Consider the following 25,653-nt stretch of genomic DNA (forward strand, 5'->3'; position numbering starts at 1 on the left):
TTCTCGTATTTAAGGGAGAAGGAGTGTCCAACGCCGCTACACGTTTGTCTGAGGAGTTATTGCGAGGGTTGGGTAGTCTGGCTGTGATCCCCTAGTGGGAGAGTTAGAAAATCAATAACAAAGGGATGCCCCAGGGTTCTGTGTTGGATTCCTTGTTTTAGGACATCCACATGGAACCATTACTGGACAACATGCAACAGAGTGAAGATGTGTTAGGGGTGATAGCCTACTCGGATGATCTCCTCCTGTTGGTGGGTAGCCATAGCCGTGAAGACATTGAGCCAAAAATTGAGAGGGCTATGGATATATCACAACAATGGTGCCAAAAAACTACAATGAAAATATCACCAAATAAGTCAACCTATCTCCTGTTGAAAGGACAACTAATTAGAAACTCGACAGTTAGAATCGGTGACTCACCAGTTCTCCAGCAGCTAGAGGAATGATATCTGGGAGTTATCGTTGATGAAAGATACATTTCGTAAATCACATTCAAACCGTAACCCAAAGGGCCTTAAAAGTGCTTAACAATCTCATATACATTGGATACAAAAGATTGCATCTTCCTGCCGATTTAATAAAGCTATATCACAACAGCATAATAACGTCAGTAGTGGGTTACAGCGGAGTCCGGGCACAAGGGTTCACGTGGGCGGTGCCTGTCATGACTGTGAGAAGAGTACAGATTAATATGTTATTAAGGTCAGTTGGGGCCTACAGGACACCTCTGGGTGGGGCCTTGTGGGTTATAATGGGGCTTTGCGCCCTTGGTATTAAAATTACGGAACAGGTAGCATGTTTCTGGACGAAGAAGGGAGAGATCGGAAAAACAGGATATATTCTGGGTTTCAGGATGGGGATAAGGGTGCAATGAAGAGAAGGGGTGTAGAGCTGTGGCAGGAAGCATGGGAAGCCGATGACACCGGGCGAAGAACTTTCAATTCCTACCAGATGTAAGAGAACGATTAGATTTGGGATACTTCAAGCTGACAGGGGGACTGTTCCATTTTCTCACTGGTCATAGGCCCTACCTGACATACCTGTGTTGGTTTGGGAGAAGGGGTACGCCTTCATGCGACTTTAGTGCACCGAAGGGTACTCCCGACCATGTGGTTTATGAAGTAGCAGCTGTGCTGAGACAGCAACTACCGAACCATGACACCTTTACCCTGCTACGACATGAGGATACATTTAGAGTACTGAATGGCCTGGCCAACGAGATATCACAAAAGCTTCATCTAGAGTATTTAAGGGACAACCGAGATTAACGACAAATAATAAAATGTATCCCAGTACCCCAATCGTATACCGCCTGGGGGTGGACAGGCCGACTGCCGTTACAGTCGTAATCCGCCACGTCCGGGACTTGGGGGAGTGGAGTAAAATGACACCGAATTAGACAACTCATCGGATTTCACGTACATTAGGTTTTCTCTTGTAAGTAGGACTTGGATGTAGGAAAATGAACAATAGGAACCTGCAGTGAATAGTCAAGACCTCTTGGGCCCGCCCAGTGCCAGGGGCAAGCTCATAAGGATTAGCTCGGTGAGCAAGGCCGTGCAAGTAGGTTTATACCCGACTGGCACATCTGTAACGCCGCAGATAGTGTAGAGCTTAGTTTTTAAGTATACCACTAAAGAAAGTAGACAAATTATAAATAGTAATATACACTCCTGGAAATTGAAATAAGAACACCGTGAATTCATTGTCCCAGGAAGGGGAAACTTTATTGACACATTCCTGGGGTCAGATACATCACATGATCACACTGACAGAACCACAGGCACATAGACACAGGCAACAGAGCATGCACAATGTCGGCACTAGTACAGTGTATATCCACCTTTCGCAGCAATGTAGGCTGCTATTCTCCCATGGAGACGATCGTAGAGATGCTGGATGTAGTCCTGTGGAACGGCTTGCCATGCCATTTCCACCTGGCGCCTCAGTTGGACCAGCGTTCGTGCTGGACGTGCAGACCGCGTGAGACGACGCTTCATCCAGTCCCAAACATGCTCAATGGGGGACAGATCCGGCGATCTTGCTGGCCAGGATAGTTGACTTACACCTTCTAGAGCACGTTGGGTGGCACGGGATACATGCGGACGTGCATTGTCCTGTTGGAACAGCAAGTTCCCTTGCCGGTCTAGGAATGGTAGAACGATGGGTTCGATGACGGTTTGGATGTACCGTGCACTATTCAGTGTCCCCTCGACGATCACCAGAGGTGCACGGCCAGTGTAGGGGATCGCTCCCCACACCATGATGCCGGGTGTTGGCCCTGTGTGCCTCGGTCGTATGCAGTCCTGAATGTGGCGCTCACCTGCACGGCGCCAAACACGCATACGACCATCATTGGAACCAAGGCAGAAGCGACTCTCATCGCTGAAGACGACACGTCTCCATTCGTCCCTCCATTCACGCCTGTCGCGACACCACTGGAGGCGGGCTGCACGATGTTGGGGCGTGAGCGGAAGACGGCCTAACGGTGTGCGGGACCGTAGCCCAGCTTCATGGAGACGGTTGCGAATGGTTCTCGCCGATACCCCAGGAGCAACAGTGTCCCTAATTTGCTGGGAAGTGGCGGTGCGGTCCCCTATGGCACTGCGTAGGATCCTACGGTCTTGGCGTGCATCCGTGCGTCGCTGCGGTCCGGTCCCAGGTCGACGGGCACGTGCACCTTCCGCCGACCACTGGCGACAACATCGATGTACTGTGGAGACCTCACGCCCCACGTGTTGAGCAATTCGGCGGTACGTCCACCCGGCCTCCCGCATGCCCACTATACGCCCTCGCTCAAAGTCCGTCAACTGCACATGCGGTTCACGTCCACGCTGTCGCGGCATGCTACCAGTGTTAAAGACTGCGATGGAGCTCCGTATGCCACGGCAAACTGGCTGACACTGACGGCGGCGGTGCACAAATGCCGCACAGCTAGCCTTCTTCCTTTCTTCGGTCCACTTTGGTCGGAAAGGTTTAGATTCCGTCTCTGGAGTAAACTTCCACTTGTCGATTTTTCTTCTGAATGTATCCCGGTCTGATGTGTTTGTTATGTCAATTTTTGCCTTTTTCAAATCCTTCTTAACTTCAGTTACCCAGGGTATTGTTGCCTTAAGTGATGTCATATAGTCCAATAGACGTTTAGTTAACCTGTTTCCAGGTAATCTGTCTATATGTCCATAAAACTTCATCCGCCTCTTCCTGATATCTGCCTCGATGTTTGATATTTTTTCGGTTGTCTCGGTAGTCTGCAGCCTGTATCCATCTTGTGTGTATCGTGGTCCTAGGATTTTTCTAATAATTTTTCTCTCTACTTTCTTAATTTCGTGTAAATCTAATTTTCTATTCAGGGAGAGTGTTTCACTTGCATATGTGACTGTTGGTTTGATGACTGTGTTGTAGTGTCTGATTTTAGTGCCTTTTGATAGACATTTCTTGTTATATATATTTTGAATAAGTCCGAATGCTTTCTTGATTTTCTGTAATCGGTTTTTTTGTGCTATTTTCTCAAGTCCTGTTGGTTCAATAACTTCACCGAGATACTTAAAGTGCTTGACTCTAGTTATTTCACCATACTTTGTTTTTAGTTTCGAAATATCTAATTTTGAGCAGATGAATTCTGTCTTCTCAAAGGAGATTTGCAGGCCAACCTTCTCAGCACATTCTTTAAGTGTCTCAATTTGTTTTACTGCTGTTTCTTCACTGTCAGTTATAATTGCCAAGTCATCTGCAAACGCTAAATAAGGGATGTTCAATTTTCCTTTACCTCTTCCTAGTTCAATTGGCTTCCACAAGCTTTGTTTCCTTAGTGTTACTTCCCACTCTTTCATAACTTTGTCCAAAACTATATTGAATAATAGTGGTGAGATCCCATCTCCTTGTCTTACTCCTGTTTTAATTGAGAATGGTTCCGAAATTTCCCCTCTGAATTTAATTTTTGATTTGGTTTCTGTTAGTGTTTGTTCAATTAGTTTTCGGGTTTTAGTGTCTAGGCCTCGTTCTTCGAGAATGTGACATAGAGACTGTCTGTCTATGGAATCGTATGCCTTTTTGAAATCAACGAATGTGCAGATTATTGGTTTTGACCTGATTGCTTTAATCTTTAAAATAGTTTTAAGGTTGAATATCTGTTCCGGGCATGATCTATTAGGACGAAAGCCTGCTTGGTAATCTGAAATTGTATGTTCTAGTTGTTCTTGTGCCCTCTTTAGGAGACATGCAGATAGAATTTTGTAGGTAACTGGTAAAAGTGAAATGCCTCTGTAGTTGTTTACGTCTGATCTCTCTCCCTTTTTGTGCAATGGGTGAATTAGTGCACACTTCCACTCCTCTGGGATATTTTCTGTCTGCCAAATTTCTTGGATGATGCTAGTGATCTCTTTTAACGAATTTGGACCAAGGTTTTTCAGTAGTTCAGCTACAATTCCATCTTCTCCCGATGATTTATTATTTTTGAGTTTTCTAATGTGGCTATAAATTTCTTCTTGAGATGGTGGTAGTGAAGTCTCATTCGTGTGTTTTGGTTGTAATCTGGGGAATCTTGTACTTGGTTGTGGGCAATTTAGGAGTTGTGAGAAATATTTAGCTAGTTCTTGGCAATTTTCTTTGTTAGTTAGTGCCAATTTTCCATTCTGTTTCCGGAAGCAGAGATTTTGTGGAGTGTATCCTTTGATTTGATTTGCGAATATTTTATAAAAATCTTGAGTGTTGTGGTTCTTAAAGTTTTCTTCAATTGTGTTTAGCTGTTCATTAAGGTATTTTCTTTTAGTTTGTCTAAGTATTTTAGCTGTTTGTTTTCTCACTTTGAAAAATGTTTGTTGTGTGGTTTCTGATTTGTCACAATTGTAATTTAAAAAGGCTTGTTGTCTCTCTTCTAATGCGTTATCACAATTCGAATTCCACCATGGATGCTTGGATATTTTCTTTAACGGAATCAAATCTCTTGCTTTCTGTATAATTTTCGTTCGGAAATCTTTCCAGTTGTTTGTTGGTTGTTTATCCCATGCTTCTGTAATTTCTGATTCCTTGATATTTTTCAAGTCAAATTTGGGAATTAGTGGTGATTTCCTTTGGCGTTTCCTTTTTGGAGTGAATTTAATTTTAACTCTGGTAAGGTAGTGGTCAGAATCTATATTTGCCCCTCTGCGGACTTGAACGTCGTGTATTTCTTTCTGGAAGTCATAGGAGATCGCAACATGGTCTATTTGAAATTCACCAAGCTGAAGGTTTGGTGATCTCCATGTTTTTTGTTTCTTGGGGTCTTTTCGAAGTGATGTTGTCACGATTTTTAGGTTGTTTTGCTGACATAACTCGATGAGTCTCATGCCGTTCTTGTTTGTGAATTTGTGTGCAGGGTAATTACCGACTGTTTTTTTTATATTTCCTCTCTTTGCCAATTTGCGCGTTGAAATCCCCTAGAAGAATTTTTACATCCTCCTCTGGAATTTTGGACATTTCAGTTTCGAGTTTTTCCCAAAATTTTTCTGTCTTCTCCGGTTCTTTTTTGTTGGCAATGTTGGTAGGTGCATGAACATTAATAAATGTATATATTTTGTTGGTGTGCTTGATTCGCATGGTCATTAGTCTGTTACTGATTTGATTTATGTCTATAACAGAGTCAAGGGTGTCCTTATTTACAATAAAAGCCATGCCAAATATTGCAGCTCCTTTGCCAATTTTCTTGTCTGTTTTACTTTTAAAGATACGGTAATTGTTGTAGTCTATTGTTTCTGAATCAGTGAATCTGGTCTCTTGGAGAGCAAGGATTTGAATTTTCTGTTTGTCGAGTTCTGTTGTAAGATTATGAAGTTTGCCTGTCTGAATTAGTGTCTGAATGTTAAAAGTGCCAATAAATGTATGGGACTTTCGTGGACGTTTACTAGAGAACTCCGACTTTCTCTGTCGTACGAGCCCAAGCTCCCCAGAATCCGATAGCTTGGTTGTCGCCACAGGGCGAGTGGATTGGCCACCTGGGGTAATATTAATTTTACTTGTACGAATCATACTGCTTGTAATTAAGTTCCAGCTAATGCTGGGTAGTTAGAACCAGGGATTGTTAGTTCCTGGAGCTTGGTGTTCAGCCGCACCTCACATGGTGAACAGACGCTGGCCAGAGTACCGGTGGTTGCCACACAGACGTGTCTGGGCTTTTCAATATGCTTTATCTTGTTGATAATGCTTGCCTCTTCCGCCAGTTCCGCCGTACCGATGATCTTCATCTCCGTCTTCACTACCGTTGAGGTCTTCGACGTATCCCTGGCAAGGGACCCTCACAAGGTACTATCACCCGGGCCAGGTGAACCAAGGTTTTTTTACGAGGTGTTACTCCTCCCCCTCCTCCTTTTACAACCGGGCTTGGGACCGGCTTAGGCGGAGTTAGTGGGTTATTATGTATAACAAAAGATTAAGAAACAAAGATTTTTTTAGAAAAATAAATCTTAGATTAATATAATTCTGGTGGCATGGCGGCTAATAAGTCCGACCAGGCCCCGATTTGTCTGGTCGAGTTGCCCCTTGTTCGTGACTGTCCTAAGCACCCACAATAACGAGCGCGTACACAGCCGCGCGGACAGCTAGGTAGGCATGTAAATAGGCCTGTGAATTTAGTGAAGTCTTGCCCTAGATATTTTGCTTCCCATAAAAGACAGAATTGCCTATCAAGTAAGGTAACGTGTTACACGTGCGGAAAAAGCGGTTTAAATGTTTATTTGACACTACAGTAGCAAAGCCTTAGTCACACTACATAACATTTTTTTCTTTTAAAAAATAGGGTTACATTGCCGCTTTCAACGAACTACGTCGTCATTTTCAAATGTAAAACATCAGTTAGAGAATGTAGCGGGAATGGTGACCGTACATCTGATAATTACGAAACATTGTAAGACCAGGCAACCGAAGCAAAGGTGCACAACCAAGTCACTACAATGGTTCTGGACAGTTGCCTCGGTTGCCTGGTCTTACAATGTTTCGTACTTGTTATCAGATGTATGGTCACAATTCCCATTATATATTCACCAACAGATGTTTTACGTTGCAAAATGATGACGTAGCTCGTTGAAACCGGCAATAAAACCAAATTTTATTTGCTGTGACTAAGGCTTCACTATTATAGTCTCAAATGAACATTTAACTTATATTACAGTCACATTCCTTTACGACAGTTATGTCGAAATATTGAATCCAAGCCGTTTGTTTGCAACGGACAAAAATGCCAATTTTGCCCTCTCCCAGAAAAAAAAAAGGCTTGTGCATGTGTTGTGAACGCTGTGTTTTCAATACCTACAACAGGCTCTGACAAAAGTAAGATTAAGGTTGTGCCTCCTTCTCGCCGTAATGCTGTGCAACAACTTTCTAACAAACTATTTGTCTCATTACGAACTGCTTACCATCGTGTGAACTTTCAGTTAGACACAGGTGCTTCTGTAACTTTGCTTAATCGTGCCACGTATGAACAGTGAGGTTCACCACGCCTTTCTAAATCTAGCAAGCACCTTACTGCTTACAACGGACGGGAAATTCCAGTGCTTGGACAGTGTAATTTGCCTGCCACTTACAAATCTTACAGTAGGACAGTGAATTTTACTTCGTTGAAATCAAGAGACAGTGAGAACCTATTCCGTCTAGATGCCTTTGATTGGCTTGGACTTAGCATCCGAGACAATGTACTTTCAGTGTAGGTTTTGCAGGAAAAGGCAGTGTTGCTAGCTTGCTTAAAGAATTTCCTGAACTACTTTCAGAAGGAATGGGAAAAGCTAATAACTTTGCAGTACATGTTAGTTACACTGAAAGACAATTCACAGCCTAAGATTTTCAGGGCCCGCCCCGTTACAATTGCTTTAAGACACAAAGTAGCCAGTGAACTGAAAGAATTGCAAGATAATGGTGTACTTGCTCCCATTCAAGCTAGTCCATGGGCCAGTAATCTCGTTCTGTTGCCTAAGCCTTCTAATCGCATTTGTGTTGACTTCAAGTCTACAGTCAACCAACAGACAATAGTTGACACTTACCCGTTACCTCGTCAGGAGGAACTCTTGGTCAGGCTTGGTGCAGGACGTTACCTATCTGAGATAGATCTGCGTGACACCTATTTGCAAATCCCAGAAATTGTTTGTTGTGAATAAACACTTAGGACTGTTCGACTATTTGCGTTTGCCCTTCGGCAGTGCTTCCGCACCCGCCATTTTTCAACGTTACTTGGAACACATTGCCAATTTGGGTACTCTTTTTCGAGTGTTGTCAGAAGCAGAACTCAAGTGTCGTCTCGAAAAATGTGTGACTTTCTTCAAAGTGCACTACAGTACTTAGGCCATGTAATAAACAGTCAGGATGTGCAGCCCCTCCAATCTCATTTGCTTACAATCCGTGACCTGCCTGTTCCTCGCAATGTATCTGAACCGCAGTCAGTGCTGAACAAGTTGACTTACCACATTCGTTTCATTCCGAACGCTTCACAGATCGTGGAACCATTGCATCGCTTGCGTCGGAAAAATCTGTCTTTCATGTGGACCAAAGAATGTCACGACGCATTTCAGTAACTCATTGATACCTTGCTCAGTGACAGATGTTGAGTACATTTTGATCCTGCCAAAGCAGTGATTTTGCAAGTAGACGCTTTCTCTTACGGAATCGGTGCTGTGCTTGCGACAAAATTGGTGAACAAGACAGACCTATCACTTTTTCCTCTAAATTGTTAACTCAAATTCAGTATAATTATTTTCAAATAGAAAAAGAGGCTATCGCTATTGCGTATGGTGTAACCAAATTTCATCACTATTTGTATGATCGCAAGTTCTTTATAGTGGCAGATCACAAGCCTTTGCAATCCTTGTTTCATTCCTTAAAGGCCGTTCCTACACCCACTGCTCAAAAATTGTAACGGTGAGCTATGTTGCTTTCGCACCATCAGTATGAAATTGTGTACAGACCTACGGCAAAGCATGGCAATGCAGACGCCCTATCTCGCCTTCCGATTGGCCCAGACTGATTTTCATGCATCTGCCTCATCTTGTTGCCAAATCGATGCGCAGGACTCTAAATTGCTGGAATCTTTTCCCTTGCACTACAGAAAAATCGCACAGGCCACGGAAGCAGACACAGATCTCAACATTTTGTTGCATTATATTCGCACGCCTCGGCCTCGCTCATTTAACAGTATCCAGAACTCATGTTTGTGCCAATATTTCGCACGTCAGCATAGCCTTTCAGTTCAATTGAGTGTGATCCTAGTTGAAAATGACAGTGGACAGTCGTGTGTGCTTATTCCCAAAGTGATGCAAAAGGATATGTTACGATTGCTCCACCAAGAACATTGGGGAATTATTCGCACTAAACAAATAGCACGCCGGCACTGTACTTGGCAGGGCATGGACACCCACAATGAACGGATGACGTCACAGTGTCGTGCATGGGCGGAAAACCAATCCGTTCCACCATAGACATTCTCAGCTTGGCCTCAGACTCACTCACCATGACAACGGTTGAACATTGACCTTGCAGGACTATTATGGAACACTCGGTGGCTCATAGTGGTAGACTCTCTTAGCAAGTTTCCGTATGCGGTACCTATGGCTAATATTACGTCACGTAGCACTAATCAAGCATTGTCCTCCATATTTTGCATTGAAGGTTTGTCGGAATTACTTTTGTCGGACAACGAACCACAGTTCACTTATCGTGATTTTGAACAGTTTTGTGAACGAAATGGCATTCGTCATCTAACAAATGCTCCGTTTCACCCCCAGTCCAACGGAGAAGCAGAACGCTTCGTACGTACTTTTAAGCAATAGATGGCCAAGCTTCGCACCACCCACACGGAAACAGGCGCTACAACTCTTTCTCGCCTCTTATCGCTCCCACCCACGAGACGGACCACCAACGGTGGAACTTCTGCATGGCCACCGCCATCGGACGCTGCTACACTCGCTCCACCCACCGCAGCATCCGGAGCCGCCAGTGGTCCGCAAGTATCGCTTTGCGCCGCGCAATCTAGTTCTTTTCAGGGCTTATGGCAACCGTGGGCACTGGGAAAGAGGCGCGATCCAGGAACGCATTAGCTCTTATGTATTTTATTGTAGGTCCCTATGGTTAGCAGCGCCGCCACCAGAACTAAATTCGTGCTTGTCATTTTCCCCGTGATTGTGCTTCTTTTCTTCCCACAGATTCACGGCCTCACGGGACGAAATTGAAAAAGATACTGAAACGTCCCCTTTGAACAATTTTACAGGACTGTGCTTAACCTGACACACAATATTTATAGCGCAACGCAATCTGACTTTCAAAATTCCCTACAAAAGAATGGCCCTGACTAACATTAAACTATACCTTTCACAAATCACTTACCTCACAAAAATCTTCGCTGCTCAAGCTACTGCAATACAGCGAGCGCCACTACTGCCAGCTAAATAGAAGATTCAAACTATGGAAGGCACTAACTACTGATAGGGATAGTTAGCAAATGAAAGATATTAATAGAGAACAAAGAATGTATTTACCTTGATATCATCATTTATAAATATAGCAGTTCATGACAAATTTCAGAACTCCGCCATCTCTCTCCCCACATCCACCACTGCTGGCGGCTCACCTCCAACTGCGCAACGCTACGCGCTGTTCGCAGCCAGCTGCCTAACACTACAATGGCGAGTATTACAACAATGCAAAGCAGCCACAGACTGCACACAGCACAGCCAGTGATTTTCATACAGAGGTGGCGTTACCAATAAAAAAAACCTAAACAGCCTACTTACATAGCCCCCATGCTCCCCACAAAAAATTTTACAAATTTTGTTGGGCACTGGCCAATACATATTTGTTAAAAATTTTTTTTTTCACAATTACAATAACAAAGAAATCAAATGCACACACTTATTGATACAGTGTTGGTCAAAAGCTAAAATTTTCTCACAGTCCATAAAGACAGTCCTGATCATTCATCACATTGCAGTGTTTTTCTCAAAGTCTGAGCAGTAAAAGAAAATGCACACGGAAGTAGTGGATTTCCATGCAGTCTTGAAAAAGTAGCGTTGTCCTTCCAACGGAAAGACAGTGCTGACTCTTGACATGCTGACAGGTAATGGGCCACAACAGAGCAAACCCACAGCGGAGTCAATCGAAGTTTTGAAGAATATCGTTTGGTAGGTCATCACAGAGCAGACCCACTGTAGTCCTGGTAGAGATTACGGTATTGGTGGGCCACCAGAGGCGCAGACCCACTGCAGTCCTTGCAGAAATAATGGTACTGGTGAGTCAGCAAAGATGCAGCCCCAATGTAGTCCTTGTAGAGATGGCCAGCAGCCATCTGTTGCGACTGTGCAGGTGCACAATCACCATCGAAGAGTCTTGCGGAGAATATAGCAAGTCCATAACCACCACTTGTGCACTCACAAAGTTTTTGGAATTGTCCTTAGAACCAGCAATGCTGTTATCCAGTCCCTTGCTGAATTATTAACACACATACAAACACTAACAGTCCCTACTTCTCACATATTGTCCATATACTATGACCAACAGAAACGTGTGCAGTGAAATGTAACTTACAAGTTAATAATATGATGAACTGGTGACAAGTACAATTTTATAACATAAGAACACAATAACAAAGGTACAAAACACATAATTCAAGAACATAACAATACAGATAACATTTGTAGTACAGGCTTTACAAAAGAATCGAAATAACATATACATCAATGTTATAGGAATTTTGACATAAGTACATACATAAAAGATCAGAATAATTATTGAAACATCGACTTCACACATGAGCATTAAAACAGAACAGAATTACTAATGTCTAACATCTTTACAAAGTAAATAACATTATTAATACCAATTATATTTGAGGATAACAGTATTCCTCATCATGGTGAATAGTATTAGAAAAGAAAAAATTCTATGAAACTACACAGAGACAGGAAGAAAACAAATACACAAGGGTACACAAACACATAGGGGGATAACACAATGGAAAGGACAGGGTTCGTTTTCAGTGTAACTTTTGGTACTGCAGTCCAACCCAAAACTTCATTCCATAGATCTTTCGTCTTATTTCCACATTTGTTTCCACCAAAAAAATCCTATTCAAGCATGCTTTCTGTATATATATGTTCACATATTTCTTACCTCATTATTTATTTTCCATTATCTTACTTCATCATTTATTTCCAAGAAAATCCTACCTAAACCTGTTGTCCCTAAACCCTACTTTTTTTGGTTCATATCCTATTTCAAAATACTGTTTTGGCCAAACCATTTTCTTATAGATTTTCAATGTATTTCTTCCAATTCATCATAGTTAGTTTCTTATATAGTCTACCCCCTCTTAAACTAACTTAAATCTACTGAGCTCAGATGCTAAACTAAGGAACGAGGCAATGCAGCATCACATAAAACAATTAATATAAACAGCAATGAAAAAAACGCAGATTTGCGAAGCAAGCAGCATTAAGAAATTAGCAAAGCAATTGTAATATTACAACTAATCTAAGGCAATGTGCAGCAAACAATAAAATTAAATCATTAGTAAAACTGGCTTAACAGAATAATACAAAGTCAAATTCAATAACACTATGCCTGGCAAACAGCAGAAGCAAAAGCAATAAATTATATCTAAACATGACAACTCTCAAGCAGAAAAATATTACAGTAAAGACAACAATGCAGATAAGGGAAATGTATAATCACATCTTAATGTCTATGTAATTAAAGTGGTGCACCACAAAAACTAATTCTAGAAAAGATTACCAAGTACTAGAAAAGAAAATTATGTATGCAGTTCCTGTGAAGGTAAATGCCCTTTTTTTGTGCTCCCTCATTTTTTTGAAAAAATTATTATTTACTCGATCTGTAGACAGAAAATATTTACATTAATACATCTATAAAATTTTATTTTTACCAATGCTGCAGTGCAGCTAGAAACTAGATATCAAATGAAATAAGCAACTATGTACAAAGCAAAGCATAAAAATATCATTCAGTAGTCATGAGGTATTTCATAAGTTAGTAGAAAAATCTCTCAACTAGAGAGACAGTAGTCATAATCAGGTGTATAGACATAAAAATATTTCTCGTCATTTCATTAGGCATCCAGTATAATCATATGTTTTCAAGTTCAACCGTGTCGTTTTTACGATGCTTTCTACAAGGGAATGTCAGAAGCGAGGTTAATGGCCTCTTTTTTTCTCCACCTAATGGCTTTTTCTCCGGGCGGCTGGCCCAGCTGCGTGCCACAACGCATTACATCAAGGTCACTTACCTTTCTTAACGAAATATTTACGACAGCAGTTTTTGCTACAGCGACAGTCTCATATAAAAATATTTCACAGGTCAAGAATTAGCGTTGCAAATCTGTAGAAACAAAATCCTATAAATATAAGTGTCCAAAAAAAAATATTCGTCAGCATTGTGATACATTCACGCATTTACACACATTTCATAATTCTAAAAGTACGATTCTCGGTTTCCAACATACGTCTTCACAACGCAGAGTTCCTAACCGCTACTCATTACTCCTTATCTTATTACACATATACAAATTCGTCGACGCTTCTTTAATATTTCATTACATGAAATACGTAGCATAATCAAATTCCTCATATAGCATCAGCTTCTTGACCATAAACATACCTCAGCAGCATAATACACATCGTCGTCGTAAAAATAACATCATAACACCTCAGTCAAATCTCAAAATCGTCGTAGCTTCCTCCAATAATATCAAAACTTTAAAAAAAATTCTCTGCTCATTTCAATAGTGTCATCTACCTCAAACGTACTTTAAAATCATGATCCCATACCAAATATATCATTCAAAGCTCTCATAGTATCACAATGGTTCTGAAAAAATATGAACAGTTTACAAAGTACAGACAAAATACAGTTTCATAAGTGTGAAATTACCCAACTGTGTAATTGCGTAAACATGTGTCACTGATGTAGTAAAAAAAAATGATCAGATAGCTGTGTAATTTGTGTGTTAGAGAAATATGGTACCGATGTGTAAAGTTGTATAAGCAAATACCATATTAGCTAGGGCTCCTTGTGCGTGCCAAACACATGGTACACAAAGTAGGTATGTACCCCCCTGAGGATTAATGTAATTATACCCTCAGGAGTTACAGATTACAGCAATGGAATGAAATGTATCACGGAAAACTTTCTTTGCAATTCAAAAATCTTTAAAAATAAATGTTTTAAGTACAAAATTAATCACTCAAATACGTGTCCTGTAGCGCTAAACTGTGCGTCATGTTGTAAGATAGTCTCTGTGGAAGTCTCGTAGTTATCGTCCTCCGAAAGCTAAGTTCTGCAGAAGTCAATGTACTTACCTCATGATAAACAAAAGTGAAATGCTTTGCGTATAGATATCTTAGTTATTACGCTTATTGTTGTGATGAAGAAAGTACTGTATTGTAACGTATTGTTGTGCTACGGAAAAGGCTGTCTCATTGTTGCTATACCACAAAAGTTACTGCTAAAACATGTTTTACTTTACAGAAGAATTCAGAAAAACTGCAGATATAAAACAGATACACCGCAAAAGCAACATTGTAAATTGTCACTCATTAGTAGCGTCGTGATATAGTCGTGTAGCTGTCACATAAACTAACCTCTGTGTCATCTGGTATCCCTCAGAAAGCACTTTAAATTCAGAATGTATTTTCAAATAAACCAAAATGTTGCATTAAAATCTCATTAGCAGTACCAGTATGTGTCCTAAGTATGTAAGCCTGATAGTCGTTACATAATCGTGCAACTAACAAGCAAGAATGTACAAATACAACACTGTGTCGTCTGTTCACTATAACAATGCATTCGTAATTTCTGTTTAAAAATGTTCCCTTGGTTCTTGACTGGATATTTAACTTCAAACATTGTTGCATGTTAACAGTTTCTTAAGTCTGACAAAGCATACTAGAAATGTGAAGTGAAAAAACAGTTAAAAGTTAAAAAGCAGATTATCTTTCCATAAACGGTTTTACATGTGAAATGTGGTGTAAACCTTTACTCTTCCTAGTACGCAGAGTTTCAACTTCAACGCAATTATCATGTGGTATACGTCGGATTCTGTAAGGTCCATTGTAAACTAGAAAGAATTTGTGACTCAAGTGTTTCTTCTTATGTGACAATGAATGAGCTTTAATGAGAACTTTCTGACCAATATGTAATTTCTTTACATTTGCTTTACCGTGTAGTTTTCTCCTTTTGTCTGCTGCAGATTTTATATTTTTAAGAGCCAAATCAATTATGTCTTTGTGTCGAAGTTTACGTGTATTCGGGAAAGGTACAAGCTCTCTGATTCTGTTCGGTGGTTCTTCATTCTTCAGTACAAGAGTAGGTGGTAAAGCAGTGGAGTCATGAGGCATTTCATTCAGCACGTTTTGAAATAAGTGTAAATATCTGTCCCAATGCTGATGCTTTCTGTGACAATAAAGTCTGCAAAGCTTATTGATTTCTTTCATAATCCGTTCGGAGGGGTTACAATGTGGTGAGTACAATGAAATAAAAACAGGTTTGATTTTATGGTTGCGAAGCATGCGTGACCAAACAGCAGATCTGAATTGCGGTCCGTTATCTGAAATGACTTTACTAACGTGTCCAACTTCACGTAAGAAATTTTTAACAAAGGCGTTGGATACAGACCGTCCAGTGGCTTTACGTAACGGAGTGAAAGAAACAAATTTTGAAGTAAGTTCAACAGCGACTAGAACGTACGAAAATCCATTAGATGTTCTGACAAGCGGTCCCAAGAGATCAACAGCAGCAAATTCTTTTAATTTAGAAGGAATAATAGGAAACAACGGAGCACGATGTGAGGCAGTAGATGGTTTCGCCTTTTGACAAAGTTTACAAATAGACAAGACTCTTCGAATTCTCTTTTCCATATTGTTAAAATAACAAGTCGTTCGAAGAATATGATAACATTTTCGTGGGCCAAAATGTGCATAGCTGAAATGAATGTACCAAATGAGCTTATTAACAAAATCGTCAGGAATGCAAAGTACCCATAGCTTATCAACAGTGCAGCGTTTGAACAGTATGTTGTTTCTAACCAGATAATAATGCCGAATCTGAGTGTGTGTCTTTTCATGCCATTTGCTCTTGATGTCTTTCCAAATCGGATCTTTATCTTGTTCATGAGCAATGTCCTTTAAAGATGTAGTGATGAAGTTTTCAAAGGCGACTTTCTGAATGTAAAGAATACTGAAATTTTTCTCGAGGCTACTTTCTGTGTTACTTTTCTCAAGCCCAGCTGGTGCGCGTGACAGTGCGTCCGCAACAATGTTCTCCTTGCCGGGAATGTAGATTATTGTGAAGCGGAATTCTTGCAGAAACAATGCCCAACGTTTTAACCTATCATGATTTAATTTTGAAGACATAAGAAATTGTAATGCACGATGATCACTGTATACTTTTACGTGCTTACCAGAAAGAAAGAAACGGAACTTGTTAAATGCCCAAACGATAGCTAAAGCTTCTAATTCAGTAACGGAATAATTTTTTTCAGATTTTGTTAGCACTCTGCTAGCAAAAGCAATGGTTTTCTGAACAGTAGTGTCATTTTCTATGGCTTCTTGAAATAAATGGGCACCAAGTCCGACTTTAGAAGAATCCGTGCTAAGGCAGAAATCTTGTGACAGATCTGGATGAGCTAGTATTGGCGCGTTAAGTAGCGATTCTTTCAAAGAATTGAATTCCAACTGTGCTTGTTCGTCCCAGTTCCAAATAGTATTTTTTCCAGTGAGAGAACAAAGTTTTGGTGTAACAAGAATTTGCATGTTCAGAAAACGACGATAAAAATTTACGAGACCTAGAAAACTGCGGACTTGTTTTTTTTGTGGATGGAACTGGAATGGCTCTGATTGCTTCTAACTTTTCAGGATCCGGCTGAATGCCTTCAGAAGAAATAATATGTCCCAAAAACCTCACCTTTGACCTACCAAATTCAGACTTTTCCAAGTTAACTGTAATTCCAGATTCTGCAAAAATACGTAACAAACTGTTGAGGATGCGATTATGTTGTTCCCATGAAGCTTCTGCTATTAGAATATCGTCCACATATAAGGTGATGTGACGTTTTAAGAACTCAGGTAATATGGAATTTAGCCCGCGAATGAATGCTGCTGAAGAAATGTTCAAACCAAAGGGAAGTTTCCGAAACTGATAACAAACGCCGAAACAAAGGAAAGCTGTGTATTTTCTACATTCTGGATGAAGTTCGATCTGATAAAAGCTGGATCTGAGATCAATGGAAGACAACACGTTTACACCATTAAAATTTTGAAGAAGTTCTTCCAACGTTTGCGGCCTGTCTGTTTCAGGAATGATGATAGTATTGATTTGTCTCGAATCTAAGACAAACCTGATCGATCCATTTTTCTTCTCAACAACATGTAATGGATTGTTGTATGAGCTTACTGCAGGCTCAATAATGCCCTCGTCAAGCATAGATTGTATTTCTGTTCTAACACGGTCCCTATAATGCGCCGGAATTACGTATGGTCTAACACAAAATTTAGTATGCTCACGAACACGAAATTGGTATTGAAATCCCTTGATTGTTCCTGTTGTGTGAGTAAAAACTGTGGAATGTGCTTGTAAAATCTCAAAAAGGTCTTGCCTATCATTGTCATTACAATTCTCAATTGTTTGAATTTTATTCTGAATTAACTCATTAGTATCAAATGCGCCGTCGATATCACCCCTGTCAGTACTTGCAGAGTGATTGTTAGTGTCAAGTTCCGTCGAAAATTCCGAACTGTTGTCTAACAGGAGGTAAAGCCGATTAATTTCTTCGTCATGGTTTGAGAGCCAATCTTCAAATTTCAAAGCTACTGACTTACCTTCTTTTTCTAAACTTATTTCAGCATCGTGAAAGCTTAAGGTTGCTTTGTATTCATTCAAAAAGTCTACTCCCAGTATAATTTCCGTCGACAATAATGGAACAATAAGAAAGTTCATAGAGAAACTGTGGTTTTGACAAAAGAATTCTAAGTTGGTTTGTTGGCGTACATCTACACTTTTTCCAAAGATTGCACCTTGTAATTTAATCTTACGTAACGGAAGTGTGGGGCAATCGTTCGATTTGTTGCATTTGCTAAAGGCTGTTTCACTGATTACTGAAATGGGACTGCCAGAGTCAAGTACTGCCGTAAATTTTACGTCATTTACTGTAATGTGAATCACAGGATATGCCATGTTTTTATGTTTTACGTCGTGTTCTTGGAGTAAGATGTCCCTAATGTCTTCCATTTTTACGTAATTACTAGCTACGGCAGCTGCGTCGTCAGTTTCATACGTACGTTTTGTGGCTGCCACCGGTGTGAGTCATTGCCTATTGTCTCTTTGTTGGCGCGCGTCGTTATTGGGGTTTGGAGACCTAACTTCTACAAATTCACCGTGACGAGAGGGCCCTGCCCTGTTTAAATCCCGCCAGTTCTGATGCAATTCAGGTCTGTCGTTACGATCATATCGTCTATCGTCATGTCGGTAGTTTCTGTGGTTTCTTTCTGGTCGGTTAAGTGGTGGAGAATTTCTCCCTGAATCGTAACTGCGCGCTGGACCGTTGCGTCTAAAGCTATTCTGTCTCTCGTAATAATAATTGTTTTGGTTCCCATATTGTCTGTTTCTCGGGTTGTCTCTGTGATAGTCATTACCGCGGAGAGGTGATCTTTCCCTGTAATAATTACTACTCTGCCAACGGTTGTTATACGGGTGGTGTCTGTTTTGGTCACGATTTACGTTATAAGAATAGCCTTGTCGTGTATTATTTCTGTCATCGCGGAATTGTGACAGATGTGACCTGTAATTGTTGTGTTCCTGTTCTCGCGTTCCGCGATTGTCAGTGTCAATTTCCAGTTCTTGTAACAGTCCCTGAAAAGCTTCAATGTCGTCTTTGCAACGTCCTGCCAAAATAATATGTCGTAAATGTTCAGGCAGTTTGATTAAGCAAATTCGGATGAGTTCTGAGGGGCTGTATGGGTTTGAAAGATACTGATTCTTATGCAACATGTCTTCAAAATATTTCATAATACTGGAAAATTCAGATTGTTCGAAACGTTTCATCATTATGATGCGATGTTTTACTCGGTCTTGTGTGGCTTGAGACCAATATGCTGAGAGGAAGGCATGGTAAAATTCTCCTTCGCTGTGGCAATCGTGAATGACCGATCGCATTCTCACAGCTGGTTCATTCTCTAAGTAGCCACACATAAATTCTAATCTGTGTTCTAATGACCAGTTGGGAGGAAAACAATGAGAGAATTGATGGAGCCATGCTTGTGGATGAATGTCGTTGCCAGAATTCTTAAATGTTTTGAATTTACATGTAGTAATGAACAGCTTATAGTCAAAATCATCATGTCGGTGAGTCGCATATCGGTCATTGTTAGGTCGCGTCGGCCGTTCCATCTCAAAATTCGGTGCACATTGCCAATTTCTTTCATAACTTCCGAAATGCCCTGTGTTATTATTTTGCGGCTTTTCCGTATTTCTAAGTCCCTCTTCCCGTGTTGGAGCGCGAGTGTCCTCTGAAATACGTAATTCTTGTATTACCTGTGTCAGCTGACCTTGTACTTCACGGATTTCTCTTTGGTGTTGCGTATTAATTTGATTCAGATTTTGTTTCAGTTTCCTAATTTGTTCGAACTCTTCTGTGTCATTAAAGACTACCGGTTTTGTGTCGTTCAGATTACATCTACCTTCGTAGATAAGTTAGTGAACTGATCCGAAAGTTCGGCTACTTTCTCCGATAGTGAACACATTTCCTCAGTGTGTTTTTCTGAACCAAGTTTCAGAGTATCTACTGTGTCCTTTAAGTTTTCCTGAGTTTTTGCAAGTTGCGTAACCGAATCGGTTGATGCAACTGAGTCAAATTTAGCTTGCAAGGTCTCATGATTTTCATGAACAATAGTTGCAGTTCTTTTATGGCTGCTTCGTGATTCTGTAGTGCATTTTCATGCCGCGAAAAAATAGGTTGAAAATGCTCACAAATTTGTGTTTTTACGTCATTACATACTTTTTGACATTTCGATTCGATGTTATGTAACTCAGTAGTTAAATCTTCACGTGTTTGTTCAAGCGTGGTGTGAAGATTTTGTTCCATTGCGTCTAACTGGTGCTGTGTTTGACTCTGATTTTGTTCCATTTGTTTCTGATTTTGTTCAATTGTGTCTAATTTTTCAAGCTTTTGTTCCATTTGTTGCATTAATTGTAATAACAATGCACTGGTGTCTGAAACACGTTCCTCAGTGCTTTTCGGCAGTGAAGTTGCACCGGCAACATTCACATTTTAACAAGCAGAAAATGTGTCTTGACTTATTTGAGAAAACGGTGAGGACCCAAATCCTGAATCCACAGCATTTGTGAGATTGTTTCCTGTCATTTCGGATTCCTGAGGCGAGCTGTCGCCGACCGATCGATCGATAATGCTTCCCTCTTCACTAATTGTTTCACCGCCTACGCCATTGTTTGCCGCCCGCTCCATTTCCCTATGCACAATTACTAAATTACTATTTTGAACATCAGTTAATTCATTACTCGGTGACGCTAACACACTGCTTTCATTTTTACTGTCATTTCTTAGTTTACTTTGGAGCCTAGTATTAAGTTTTTCACACGCCATTATTGTCACAGTATTTCACACAACAACACAGAAAAACACAATTTGAAGAGCAAAATTAAGAGAACACATTAACATAACACTGAAAATAATATCTAGTTAATTGCAGCTGCGAAATACTTGGTGCAAATCTACATGCATGCCACAACTATTTTACTATACAACAATGAAAAACTACAACTACAAAGGAGATTCTCTCTAGAATTACGCGCTAGCAATAAACAAAATCTACACTAATTACACAAACTACAAGAAAAAATCAGAAGATTCCAGTGAGGTATCCTAGGCTAAGGGTCGACATGTGAAATGTCCCCTTTCAACAATTTTACAGGACTGTGCTTAACCTGACACACAATATTTATAGCGCAACGCAATCTGACTTTCAAAATTCCCTACAAAAGAATGGCCCTGACTAACATTAAACTATACCTTTCACAAATCACTTACCTCACAAAAATCTTCGCTGCTCAAGCTACTGCAATACAGCGAGCGCCACTACTGCCAGCTAAATAGAAGATTCAAACTATGGAAGGCACTAACTACTGATAGGGATAGTTAGCAAATGAAAGATATTAATAGAGAACAAAGAATGTATTTACCTTGATATCATCATTTATAAATATAGCAGTTCATGACAAATTTCAAAACTCCGCCATCTCTCTCCCCACATCCACCACTGCTGGCGGCTCACCTCCAACTGCGCAACGCTACGCGCTGTTCGCAGCCAGCTGCCTATCACTACAATGGTGAGTATTACAACAATGCAAAGCAGCCACAGACTGCACACAGCACAGCCAGTGATTTTCATACAGAGGTGGCGTTACCAATAAAAAAACCTAAACAGCCTACTTACAATACTTCCTGTGAGTTAGCATGGGCAGTGGTCATTGTTGGCAACCGGAATAAAATAAAAATTGGGTCCTTTTACCGACCTCCCAGTTCAGATGATGCAGTTGCTGAAAGGTTCAAAGAAAACTTGAGTTTGATTTTAAACACGTACCCGGCTCATACGATAATAGTTGGTGGTGACTTTAATTTACCCTCGATATGTTGGCGAAAATACATGATTAATACCGGAGGTACGCATAAAATATCATCCGAAATTGTGCTAAACGCATTCTCTGAAAATTATTTCGAGCAGTTAGTTCATGAGCCCACGCGAATAGTAAACGGTTGTGAAAACACACTTGACCTCTTAGCAACAAATAATCCTGAGTTAATAACCAGCATCAAAACCGATATAGGGATTAGTGAACACAGGGTTGTCGTAGCGAGACTGAATATTGTGATCCCCAAATCCTCTAAAAATAAGTGAAAAATAAACCTACTCAAAAAAGCAGATAAAAATTCACTTGACGCCTTCCTGAGAGACAATCTACACTCATTCCAAATTAATAATGTACGTGTAGAGCAGATGTGGCTTGAATTCAAAGAAATAGTATCGGCAGCAATTGAGAGGTTTATACCAAATAAACTAACAAACGACGGAGCTGATCCTCCTTGGTACACAAAACTGGTTAGAACACTGTTGCAGAAACAACGAAACAAACATGCCAAATTTAAACAGACGCAAAATTCCGTAGGTTGGCTATCCTTTACAGAAGCTCGGAACTTAGCGCGGACTGCAATGCGAGACGCCTATAACAGTTTCCACAACGAAACTGTCTCGAAACCTGGCAGAAAATCCAAGGAGATTCTGGTCGTATGTGAAGTATGTTAGTGGCAAGAAACAATCAATGCCTTCTCTGTGCGATAACAATGGAGATAATATCGAAGACAGTGCTGCCAAAGCAGAGTTATTAAACACAGCCTTCCGAAATGCCTTCACAAACGAAGACGCAGGAAATATTCCAGAATTCGATTCGACAACAGCTGCCAATATGAGGAACGTAGAAGTAAATATCCTCGGAGTAGTGAAGCAACTTAAATCACTTAATAAAAGCAAGTCTTCTTGTCCAGACTGTATACCAACTAGGTTCTTTTCGGAGTATGCTGATGCATTAGCTCGATACTTGACAATCATATACAACCGTTCGCTCGAGGAAAGATCCGTACCCGAAGACTGGAAAGTTGCACAGGTCACACCAATATTCAAGAAAGGTAGTAGGAGTAATCCACTAAATTATAGGCCCATATCGTTAACGTCGCTGTGTAGCAGGATTTTGGAACATATATTGTGTTCGAACATAATGAATTACCTCGAAGGAAACGGTCTATTGACACAAAGTCAACATGGGGTAGAAAACATAATTCCTGTCAAACACAACTAGCTCTTTATTCACACCGGAAGGCTTTTGACACTGCACCACACAAGCAGCAGGAATGTGCTGGCATAAGCTGTCGCCAGCACAGCAGTAGGCAAAGATGTAGCGCGACGATCGATTGTAACATTGGATCAAGCGCACCTATCATGAGAGAGGCCAGAGATACACTGACAAGCCGGCCGGAGTGGCCGCGCGGTTCTGGGCGCTACAGTCTGGAACCGAGCGACCGCTACGGTCGCAGGTTCGAATCCTGCCTCGGGCATGGATGTGTGTGATGTCCTTAGGTTAGTTAGGTTTAATTAGTTCTAAGTTCTAGGCGACTAATGACCTCAGAAGTTGAGTCGCATAGTGCTCAGAGCCATTTGAACACACTGACAAGCAACAGACTGCCAACGCCCACTCGGCAGCAAGTATTTAGGCCGCCGCCGCTGGCTGAAGGGCCAGTTTTGCGTCTGTCGTACACTCGTAGAGCGGGATTAGTTCGTAACAGTCTATGACGGTACATAGCGACCTGATTAGTAACTATAGCTGGACCAGCAGTAAGATTAAAGTTTGTAATAACAAGATTACCGATATTGTATGCAAGTGGACTATTACTAATGAGCTTGTACCACGACACATGGACTCCATTCAAGTTAAGTAGAAGTTCATGTAAATAAAGAACCATATTAATATGCATGTGCATTTGTATTGTATAAAAAAGAGGATACCAGCCACACATATCGACATCCTCTCCCTTTGATTCCTTGCGGTACAAGATTCTACAAACCCTGTACAAGAAGAAGACGTAAGACTGGCCACCCTGACATATCTGCAACAAAATTATTTTCTACTTGGAAATTCTCCGCACAGACAGCTGTATTGCTTGGAAATGGTTTCTCCCCTCAGTCGTCTTTTAGTATAAATCTTCATGGACCATTTCGGAAAACAGTTCCTACATAACTAACCTGTCAGTTATAATGTCAAATGTTGGTACAGATACGTGAGTGATGTGCTGTGTCTGTGGACTGGTATAAAAAACTGAACACATTCCGAGAACACTAAACTCGTAACACCAAACATACAGTTCTGCATGGATAGCGGTGAAAAATCCACATAAGGATATCACTAAACATCGACATAGATATCATTCAAACACACAAAGTTTTAAAATGTACAGAAAACTCACAGCAACAGACATGTTAATATCCTCATGTCCACAACACCCAATAACACAAACATTCTGCTTTCCAGCCCTCAGTACGTAGTTTCATTCCATACCAGTCTCAAAACAGAATTTTCAAACGGAATTACACAACAGTAAGAGTATTGTATCTAATAATGGCTAGATCGCTAGTTTAACAAGAAACAATTAGCTGCGTCTATTCCACCTCCGCAGCTATACCTGTATACAAAACCAAAACTTGAAGGGGTTGAAAAAAGCAGCCAGCCTCTTCAGAATGAGTGGGTCCCAAAAAAGAAAATATAAGGGTACAAATTATTTTTACATACATAACAATTTACTAACAATAGAAAATATTAGTGAGGTAAGTGTACTCGCTTATTACACCACATGGTGATAAAATACATTAGCTGACACCGAGTGGCATTTGTCATAAAATTGTTATAAAAACCAGAAGCGTAGCATGCCATGGCTTAAGACAGGAGCCTGATTACATTCTGCGTACGTCAGAGTAAACACTCAAATGTATTCGCCCACTGCTAATGCTATTGTCTACACAAAACTGTAACAGGAGTCAAAAGAATGAAATGTTTACATAACATAAGTATTCATCTTACCAGAGACAAAGGCCAATAGTTCAGTGGTATAGGCTCAAACCGATATCTACATCTACATATACACTCCGCTAGCCATTAAGCGGTGTGTGTTGAAGGGCACTATTCGCGCCAAAGTCACATTCCTCACCTCTGTTCCACTCGCGGATCGCCTCAGTACGAGCTCTAATTTCCCTTATCTTTGAATGGTGGTCATTGCGCGATATGAAAGTTGCTCTACATCCTCGGCGAAGATCGGATTTTGGGATTTATTGAGCAGCCTCTTCCGTTTAGCGCGTCGTCTATCTGCAAGTGTATCCCACTTCAAACTTTCTATGAGATCTGTAACGCTCTCGCGATGGCTAAATGTACCATTCACAAATCTTGCCGCTCTTCTTTGGACCTTCTCAATTTCTTGAATCAGTCCCAACTGGTAAGGGTCTCATACAGACGAACAATATTCTAGGACTGGATGAAGTAAAGCATTGTAAGCAATTTCCTTTGTTGAAGGACTGCATCGCTCCAGGATTCTACCAATAAACCGCAATCTTGAGTTCGCCTTACTCGTTACTTGTGTTTTGATCGTTCCATTTGAGATCATTTCGAATAGTCACACCCAGATACCTGACGGATGTTACCGCTTCCAAAGACTGGGCATTTATTTTGTACTCTTACAAAAACGGAATTTTCGCTTTGTTATACGCATTAGGTTACACCTACTAATATTGAGAGGTAACTGCCAGACATTATTTTCTGCAAAGCTCATTAATTTGCTCACAACTTTCGTGTGATACTACTTTCCTGTAGACTACACCATCATCGGCAAACAGTCTAATGCAGCTGTCACTACCATCAACCAAATCGTTTATTTAAATCGTAAAAAGCAGCGGACCTATTACGCTGCCTTGGGTCACACCTGATGTTACTCTTGTTTCTGTTGAAGTCTCCCCATTCAGGACGACATACTGCTCTGTCTATTATAAAACTTTCTATCCAACAGCATATGCCATCGGATAG

The sequence above is a fragment of the Schistocerca nitens genome, chromosome 4 (genome assembly GCF_023898315.1).
Source record: "Schistocerca nitens isolate TAMUIC-IGC-003100 chromosome 4, iqSchNite1.1, whole genome shotgun sequence".
Classification (NCBI taxonomy): domain Eukaryota; kingdom Metazoa; phylum Arthropoda; class Insecta; order Orthoptera; family Acrididae; genus Schistocerca; species Schistocerca nitens.